We start from the raw sequence: 9,454 nt of genomic DNA, 5'->3' as shown, positions 1-9,454 counted from the left end.
AATAATGTACGTTTTATTTTAAAAATTCACGATACAAACACAAATCCAACAATTATTGATTTATATTTTTACATGAGAACTTTTGGATGATACTTTTTTCTGGACGAATCTTCTGGATAAATCTTCTGGATAAATCTTTCTTCTTTACAGATGAGACGTGCTTCCTTCCGCCATGTTTCCTGTTCAAAAATCGATCGTGAGAAATATCGATGATTCGAGAATCGTAGGGAGTATATTGCGTGTTTCACCGTTGGGGCGCTGTAATCGCACGTTTCACATGAACATAACTTGGAATAAAAAATAAAAAATTCTGGTATAAATCAAATACACAAAGTTTATGTGGTATTCTTAAAAAAGAACGAAAATATTCACACACTTGATGAAAAATTGTCAATACTTCACTGAGACATAAAAAATTGTATTATATTACACGGTACAATTATTTTAGCCATTAAATACGTACATCCTCAATAAATTATTGTTGGATTTAGTATTGAAATTGTTGAAAATTGAGTAGTATGAGGTCAAAGAATCAACAAATATGTAGAAAATACTATAATAGAAGTTGTGTGTAAAAGCTTATCATAAAATACGTGTGTGTGTATATGTATATATATGTAAAACAATGAGTTAGTCAATTATAAGATTATAATATTTGTACTGGTTAGAACTGAAATTAAATTTTTGTATAAAATTTAGCATAATATGTTCTGTTTAAACATTTATATGCTATTATTTCTTTAATTTTTGAAAATTATATATAATAATTATTTGGTTAAATCTTACCTTGAGATGAAGCCAATAATGTACGTTTTATTTTAAAAATTCACGATACAAACACAAATCCAACAATTATTGATTTATATTTTTACATGAGAACTTTTGGATGATACTTTTTTTTGGACGAATCTTCTGGATAAATCTTCTGGATAAATCTTCCTTCTTTATAAATGAGACGTGCTTCCTTCCGCCATGTTTCCCGTTTAAAGATCGATCGTGAGAAATATCGATGATTCGTGAATCGTAGGAAGTATATTGGCGTGTTTCACCGTTGGGGCGCTGCAATCGCGCGTTTGGCGCGAAATGATTTGGAATAAAAGCTAAAAAACTGATCCAAATCAAATACACAAAATTTATGAGACATTTTTGAAAAAGAACGAAAATATTTAAATACTAGATAAAAAATTGTCAATACTTTGTAATTTCGTGAAAAGAATTTGTAGAACAACTTGATTTTATTCTAAAGAGTAGAGTTTCAACAATCCTGAGTTTATTTCCCGAGTATATATATTTTTACATCATACAACAAGTGTAAAAATAAAAATACTTTTCTACTCGAAAATTACAAAAATTCGAACATCTCGCCAAAGAGAAGTTTTTCCATCACTGAACAATTTTTTTATGATCAGATCAATCATGATCTTGAAAATTGAAATCTTCCCTTTACATTGAACTCTTAAAACTACCTATACAATTTGTTTTCCCCGTTTTAATTATGTTGTTAAATATATTTCAATTAATTTTTTCTAATACCTTTAAATAATCAAATATACAATTTTTCATCCCAATTTCCATCAGTCGCTGTTTTAAATTGTTATATTCCTTCATTGATGAAGTATCACCACGTTCAATTCCATAAATAATTCTCGAAGATGTGACAATACTGTTCATATTTTTTAATTTTAATTTTCATCACTAGTAGTGCTGCAGTGCCTGAATCAGTTCGACAAGATGTGACATGAAAATGGTAAGGGGAAGCCGAAAAAATACATTCTATGTGAGGTCTGTTCATATACATACCTCGTCTGTGCTTATATAGTGCTAATATTGTCATCACCAAATAACAGGAAACGTTAATGGAACACAGTTATGCAATTATCCCATATCGTGTATCGTGCAGATTAAGGTTGGGTAAGCTTCTTATCGATCGAATATGTCATCAACAATAACGTTTAATCACATTTCGTTATATCGAACATATTTTCTTTTTTAGGAAGGTTATTAACAAAAGATCGTCATCGAAAAAAAAAGGCAGGGAAGAACAGATGGAGAGAGAGAGAGCCGGCACAACGATCTATGACGTCGTAGAAATTTCAAGATTGTTATTTATGGTAGACGAATTTGCGTCTAGTCACGGCGATATTTCAACGAAAGTGGCATCCGGGGAGTGGTGGGTGCAGTCATGAAAAGCTACGGTGCCTATTCTCCATCGCGGCGAATCTTTTGGCTTAGCTCGCTCTTTCGTAGGGTGCACCGTGCCCTTAGCCGCCTTAGCTCGGCCTCCCCATCCCACGAGGCCGATTACATCGATCGTTTTATAGAACCGGTCTTGTTACACGATCCCACAGGAACGTCTAAAACCTCTTCCTAACCAACCTACGTTCGCAGAATATACGTCCGAGCAACGAATAGTTGCAAGTCCGTTTTTCTTTCTTCGCAGTTCAGAAATACTTCTAACTCTGGCCAGGTGGAGTCTCGGAGAGTCTTCGTTCGTTGCCTATATTTTTCCCTTTAACGACCCTGCAAGTTCAATAATGTAAGTTTGATTGATGATCGATGCCAGATTCATATAAATTCTGTCGACAGTAAATCTAGGTAGGTAGGATATTTGTTTTGGAGTTTTCTCAATTTTTAGTTCGACTAACAAAGTTCGAGTACTTGAGATAGTATGGATCAATGAGAAGAATTATAAATATATAAATATACTAAATATATACAAGCCGCTTGAAGACTTTGCTTCAAATTTTACGACTCAAACGCCATGTCTCTAGTAATTGAGATCAACTCGTGCTCGCTTTTTACAAACTCTCGTTTACGTTCTGCTATTCGTCATGCTACATTTCCTTCACATCTGCAAACGATAAATAATCAAGTTTCATTACGGAGCAATGCTCAGAAGACGTTGATGAGATTAAACGTTCATTATCTGGTATTTACGAGCGTGTAACTTTATAAACGCTAAGTTTAAACTGTCTCGCAACTTATTATTGCGTTACGTCGTTATATAAAACTCGGCTAGTTATCGAACCATTTATGTAGTCGTATTTATTCGCGACGTTATCTGTATGTCATTTCGACACAACTACTTTATCCCGGAAATAAAACCATTCGAAAGTTATATCGTGAAATCGTTGAAGATATCTAGTTTCTTTGCGGATGCACTTAATGCTTTTGTCGGTCGAACCGTCCTTCGGGGACGATTAAATCGATTGCTTTATGGGGTCACTGGTATTTCACAATCTTGTAGCATACCTTAAAAATGATTCCGACATTTTTCCAGGTTCGAACAGTAGCGAGAAAATTACAAATAATTTTTCTTTTAATTCAGATACATTGACTCTCGGGAAACCGTACCAAATTTACTTACGCTATTAATCTTGCCGCGTGTAACATCGGAAAATATCTCAAATTTGAACAAAGTATGAGTATCAGTGTATGATACATACGTAATACATAAATTTCGTGTCAAATATCTTCTTCTTAAAACACTATAAATTCTTTTCGTTTTCTGAAATGAAAATAAAGTTGAAATATAACGTTTTTCATTTGCACAAGTTTTCTCAATTACGTTCTCTACGCAGATTCTAAATTTCAAGAAACTGAAATACATTTGTAACACAAAAACAAATTAACCCCTAATTAGATAATTTATTCATGTTTTTTTATTTGTTAAGATGAAAACATTAGTTTTTATAAAGATGACAACATAAATAACCAAGTAATAAAAGTAAAATGCGCACGAATCAAAACCCATCGCAGAATTCCGCGAAATTGTTAAACCGTTGTGTCAATGCTCCAGGGATTAAGAGCATCGTATTATCTGTCTTGTTATTTTATTGTAATCGTTGTGCTTACCGAGGGGAAGGTACAGATCACAGATCCGCATCTTTATTTCACGATATTTTCTGTGATTTTGAAACTAGACAAGGGATTTAAAACTGACGTAAAAAATAACGGTAACAATATAGCGATTATGATTATATCGAGCGACTTCCAATGCAACAGATATCTCCAATGGGAAATGTTACATCGATCGTTTCGCGTTAGCTGTTTACAGACTCCCCGAGGAACAACTAATACTCGTTTCGTTGCATGTTCACTTTAGTGGCTATCAAGCGTTCAATTGCATCTGTTAGTCTCTTGAATTGCGTTTGTAGGCTAGCGATGAAACGAGATTTCAAATGCTACACACACGGTCGTTGAGGGATAGTTTAGGGCTAGGGGATCGACTTTTCTGTTCTTGTTTCTATGCAACATGGAAACGCTTTAATTCTGAGCAAGTTCGTATTTCAGTTCTGATAAGAACTAAGTTCAACGTTCCTTGATTAATTTACATTTCTTCAAATTTACTTATTTATTCATCTATTTGTTTGTATTAATATTTGCAAAAGAAGATTGTCTGATATACAAAACATAAATGATTATATAAAACCAAATGTATCCGTATGACTGATGCAATTGTAACGAGCAATATATTTATTTCTAAGCTATAAGAAAGTCCTTAGCTATATGAAAGAAACATAGATCCAAACTATCAACGATTTCAGGAGAATAAGCCTATGTATTAATTATCTTATGTGCTACTTCACAGCTCCAGACAATTTAAGTATTAAAACGTAATTACACATAGAGATAATCATCCAGAGAATAAGAAATTAATCGCGAAAATTTTTGTTGAACTTGTTCAATTATATAACTATACCACGTATATTAGTTCCTTTCGCTATAATGCAAACATGTTTACTGCGGGTAAACATTTTATCGAATACAAACACGTACTTTTGCGACTCGAGAAACGAGTTCCTATTGAAAAAGTCGCCGTTTACAGTTTACATCGTGTGCACTGTTCAAGATGCTTTTCTACTTACTTGGAATGCCAGGTTTCGAACATCAAGATCGAGGAAGAACGAAGAAAGCACGGGATGGAAAGTCAAAGTCCATTTGTCCGCGATATTTCGCACGTCACTGCACACCAGCTTGTGCGCTTTCGAGCGTGCGCTCAAGGGAATGTCGTGTTCGCTTTGTTGACAACTTAGTTTTTTTCGGACTTTTCAACTCTAACAGAGATAATTCGTTCGTTCCTGAAACACAATTGATATTTTAGTCTTGAAATTACTTGAAATATTCATTTGGTTAAATTTTACTCTATATAATTTGTTATATCGAAAACTTTCCAATTACAATTATAAAAAATGTGAGTTGAGTTGGAATTAAATGTAAGATTATAGAAACTGTCAGTTAGGAGATGTCGAAGTGTTAGTATATGGTAGTTACAAAGTTATGATAAAATGAAATTATGTTTGCAAAAGTGACGAACGATTTTTATGCATTTATATAACATTTCCATGAAAAAATGTACATAATAATACATAAAAACGTATAAAATATCCAAAGTGAACTGCTCGTGACAATTTTTAATAAATAAAACGAATTTAAATTCTATATTATCTTTTGAGCGTATCCATCAAAACATAAATTTGCATGAAAATCTGTAATACAGCAGTAAATGAAACAACAAATGAATATAATATCTTAAAATAGAATGTGACAGAAAATATGTATAAAAATTTTAAAAAGAGTACCAATTTTAACTCTCTATGACACGTAACTTACAAGTTACATATTCATATCACCTTTTTCTTGTTCACCATTGTATAAGCACATATTATTTGCTATTCATATCGAAATTTCTTCAATGCTACGAACGAAGGTCTGAAATTCGAAGATCTGACGTAAGCAATCGACGATCATTTCCGATTCACCTTTCAACTAGCCAATTGAATCGTTCGAAGATCACGATTACCGATCCTGGCGCGATAGAGGGTCTTCTCTCGCTCGGAATGGAAATTACAGATCTTCGTATTTAAATGACTGCCGTGAAAAATGGAAGAGGCCGTTTATCGATAAGCGCGTAAAAAGTTCTGCGTAATGCGAATGAAAGATCGGAATCCGATAGGAGCGCAATAAGTACATTGGCCCGTCACTTGCAACCGGTCGCACGCTCATCCTGCTCCGCTTGCTTCGCGTCGCATTGTTACGGAATTTCGAAATTGCACGAATTATTTAAAAAAAATTGCTCCCTTTCCAGGCACCGTGCTTTAGTCCTGTCGATTTTTTCATTTTTTTTTTTTTTTTTGTTTTTGTTTATCCTTGAATTGGCTTTTTGATGCAATCGATCAATCATCTCTCTCTTCTTTTTGTTTCTTGATAAAATTTGCCAGAGTTAGGAACTTTCAGCATCGAGGTATTAACACAACTACAAGATCGAACGTGGTCCTGTTTTCTAGCTTCACGCGGCAGGCGGTTCCAGAATCAAGGAAGGAATTCGATGCTCTCTCTTGGATATGTTTCAGCTGCGTCGTTCCCCTGAGATACGCGCAATGTTCTTACATTATACGCCTTCGCGCCAAGCGAAACAGGATTTTAGAGTTTGTCTGTGAAATTCAAAGATTTCTTGGGAAATAAACTCAACTTAAACTTTTCATAAGTGTGAAAAACGAAACAATAAAAACTTGTTTGTGAACTCCACTTTTGGAAACAAAATTGGATATCTGATTAAATGAACTATCGATTGAATCCACTGGTCTGAACATGTTGTATGAAAAAAAAAATGATGGGCAGAATTATATGAACTTCATTGATTGTTCTTGACAAGTTCATAGAATAGTTCATTTGTGAACTAAATTTTAAATTTACATTCTTAGAATAGAAGTCCATTTATACTCGTCGAGAGATAATTAATTTATGTAATAATCATTCTACCTGTCTGAATGATTTTTCATTCACATTATAACAGAAGTTCGCGTTCATACAAGTGGATTCAATCAACAAAAATTCATTTGATAAGGTACTACTTAAAATTTTGTTCAAATAAATGTAGTTCATGTAAATGAAATTTTACTCTATACGATTAAATGAACTCTTCGTTCATTCACTGATTTGAACATGAGTTCCTGTAATGAGAATGAAAAATCGCAGGTAATAACAGAATGAAGTATTACGAGCTATTAATTTCTCGATAAGTTTATATAATCAGAGTTTTTATTTTATGATATTAGTATATAATTTTCTTGAATTTTGAATAAAATAACTCTAATAAGTACAAGAAAAGACAATTATCTACTTGTTTTCATTTTTAAGTAAGACGTGCGATATTTCTATTTCTCAAAAAATAATTGACTTACGTATTTATGTTACAGTTGTTACAATAAGTCTGTAATTAAACAGACATCTGGCTACCCACTAGAAAATGAATCGTAATTGACAAGATTGTCATATGTTATCAACGCTTGAAAACTGTAATGGACGAATGTCGATAATTTCTATGAAATATTCAGAGTTGAGTAGGGTTGTTAGAGTGTCGAAATTTCTCCGCCAGTTTATCGCGTATTCGCATTCATTATTGGAGGAGTCCCGAATTAACGATCAATTAAGCGATCGCGGGTAATATGGAATGCTTGGCACGTAGTAATGGCCGCGTAAGGATCGCCAGACCCACTGGAAGGAAAGCCGGTGGCTTCGCTTAAACGACGTTCTTGCCTTTGTATCCTCGAAGCCATCCATTATTCGAGATTTTGGGCTACGTACAGCAAAGTCGATCGTTTGTCCTTTCTCGTGTTGCTATTTTCCCACGATTAGAAATTTGAATCGATACAATGTGATTCACTTCGAATTCTTCGCATATTTGATTCTTTTTTCTAAATTTAATATAATATTAATATTATGTAATGTAAGTACAATATATTATTCAAATACTTCTAACATATTTGAAATCGGGACATTTTTGAAAGATTGTTTCCAATAGTTGAAATTTTATTACTTACGAAAAACTATCGTCGTTTAAATGGAAAATATAATACAGCACACATATTAAAGTACATATTAAATTCATCAGATGCAATCCATAAACAAAATTAAGAAAAACTGAAAAAAAATTAAAATATTTCTAATGATGAAATTGCACTACTCGAGTAACGAATATTAACGTTGTAAATCAGATCAGATACCTAACATATAAGTAAATACTACATATAAGTAGAATCTTTGATGAAAATAAATAGGACGTCATCTATTTCTTTTGCCACAAATTGAAATGCAATTTCCGCTTATACGATTCTAGATTTCAAATAGCACTTTTAATATATCACACATGTCTGATAGTGAGCATGTTAATAACAATTAAAGTAAAATAAACAAATTTTCATGATTTTTAGCAAAGACGTCATGACGCCATGTTTGCATTGTCAGTTATTCCAATCATAATGCATTATATTGATATTAGTTTTGTCAGTATTTTATCCAAAAAATGAATTATTGATACTTGTAACAAAATATTGTATATAATAATAAAATATTGATATCTATGGTAAAATATGATTGTATATGGTAAAGTATAATAAAGTAGATTATATGATGTAAATAATGAAACACACTGATGACGTCTATGGCAAAGTATGACATGTTATTCTACAATCATTAACACAAACCTTCTTCGCTGTCAAATTCCATATAATTTCCATTTATACTGTCTGTATACATCTTTATACTGTCAGCATCACTATCTTTACTGTCAAGTACAATTATTCTTTCTGATTTGAATTCAACGGGACACCTTCTTCGTTATTATCTTTATATGTTGGCAGCCATCTTACAGATTAGTCATCACTTCTCAAGAGTTAATCAAATCAACCATTATATATTCTAATTTTACATTTCTATTCTTATTTTTAAATCTTATTATAATTTTATTAATATCTCCAATAATTGATTTTATTAATATACACTTACGAAAAAATTAACATAATCAAAAAATATTTTGTATTGGACACTTTGAATATGTTGCATTCCCCGACCAATGAAGTCTTATTATTTATATTCATAATTCGATCACTGCTCGAGAGTTAATCAAATCAACTATCATATTATATATTCTTATTTTACATTTATATTCTTTCTCATTTTTAAATCTTATTATAATCTCGTATAATTAATTTTATTAGTGCACACTTACGAAAAAAAATTACACAATCGAAAAATATTTTGAATTGGGCACTTTAAATATGTTGAATCACCTGACTAATGAATTCTTATTACATATTTATTATTATAATTTGGTCACTTCTCAAGAGTTCTTAAAATCGATTGTATATTCTTATTTTACATTTACATTCTTATTTTTAAATCTTATTATAATTTTATTATAATCTCGCATAATTGATTTTATTAATATACAAAAAACTAATAATTGAGACAATATTTCGTATTAGACACTATGAATGTGTTGCATTCCCCGACCAATAAAATCTCCTTATTATTTATTTTCAAAATTTGTCAAATAAAAAACGCTTATTGTGATCAAGTGATACAGCGCCATATATTCTGCAAGTTTTATAACGAATTGCGTCATACTGTGACCACCATCGTGAAGAAACGCGTGTTAAATTGAAAACTATTA

The 9,454-nt window shown here is 32.0% G+C and overlaps 1 long non-coding RNA gene across 3 annotated transcripts; it reads right to left on the bottom strand.

The window, feature by feature from the left end:
• Positions 1 to 1,299: 1,299 nt before the first annotated feature.
• LOC122536637 lies at positions 1,300 to 8,669 on the bottom strand. 3 transcript variants are annotated; one of them, XR_006308443.1, is made up of 4 exons: positions 8,487 to 8,669; positions 4,869 to 5,081; positions 1,797 to 2,520; positions 1,300 to 1,713 (listed from the first exon to the last, which is right to left on the bottom strand). It is a non-coding gene; the product is annotated as an uncharacterized LOC122536637 (long non-coding RNA). The 3 variants fall into 3 exon arrangements; XR_006308444.1 differs by having other exon boundaries at positions 1,801 to 2,520; XR_006308442.1 differs by lacking the exon at positions 1,300 to 1,713 and having other exon boundaries at positions 1,737 to 2,520.
• Between the last annotated feature and the right edge of the window lie 785 nt (positions 8,670 to 9,454).

Source organism: Frieseomelitta varia, unplaced genomic scaffold, assembly GCF_011392965.1.
Source record: "Frieseomelitta varia isolate USP_RPSP 00005682 unplaced genomic scaffold, Fvar_1.2 scaffold_859, whole genome shotgun sequence".
NCBI lineage: Eukaryota > Metazoa > Arthropoda > Insecta > Hymenoptera > Apidae > Frieseomelitta > Frieseomelitta varia.
This window is presented reverse-complemented; position numbering and strand designations above follow the sequence as displayed.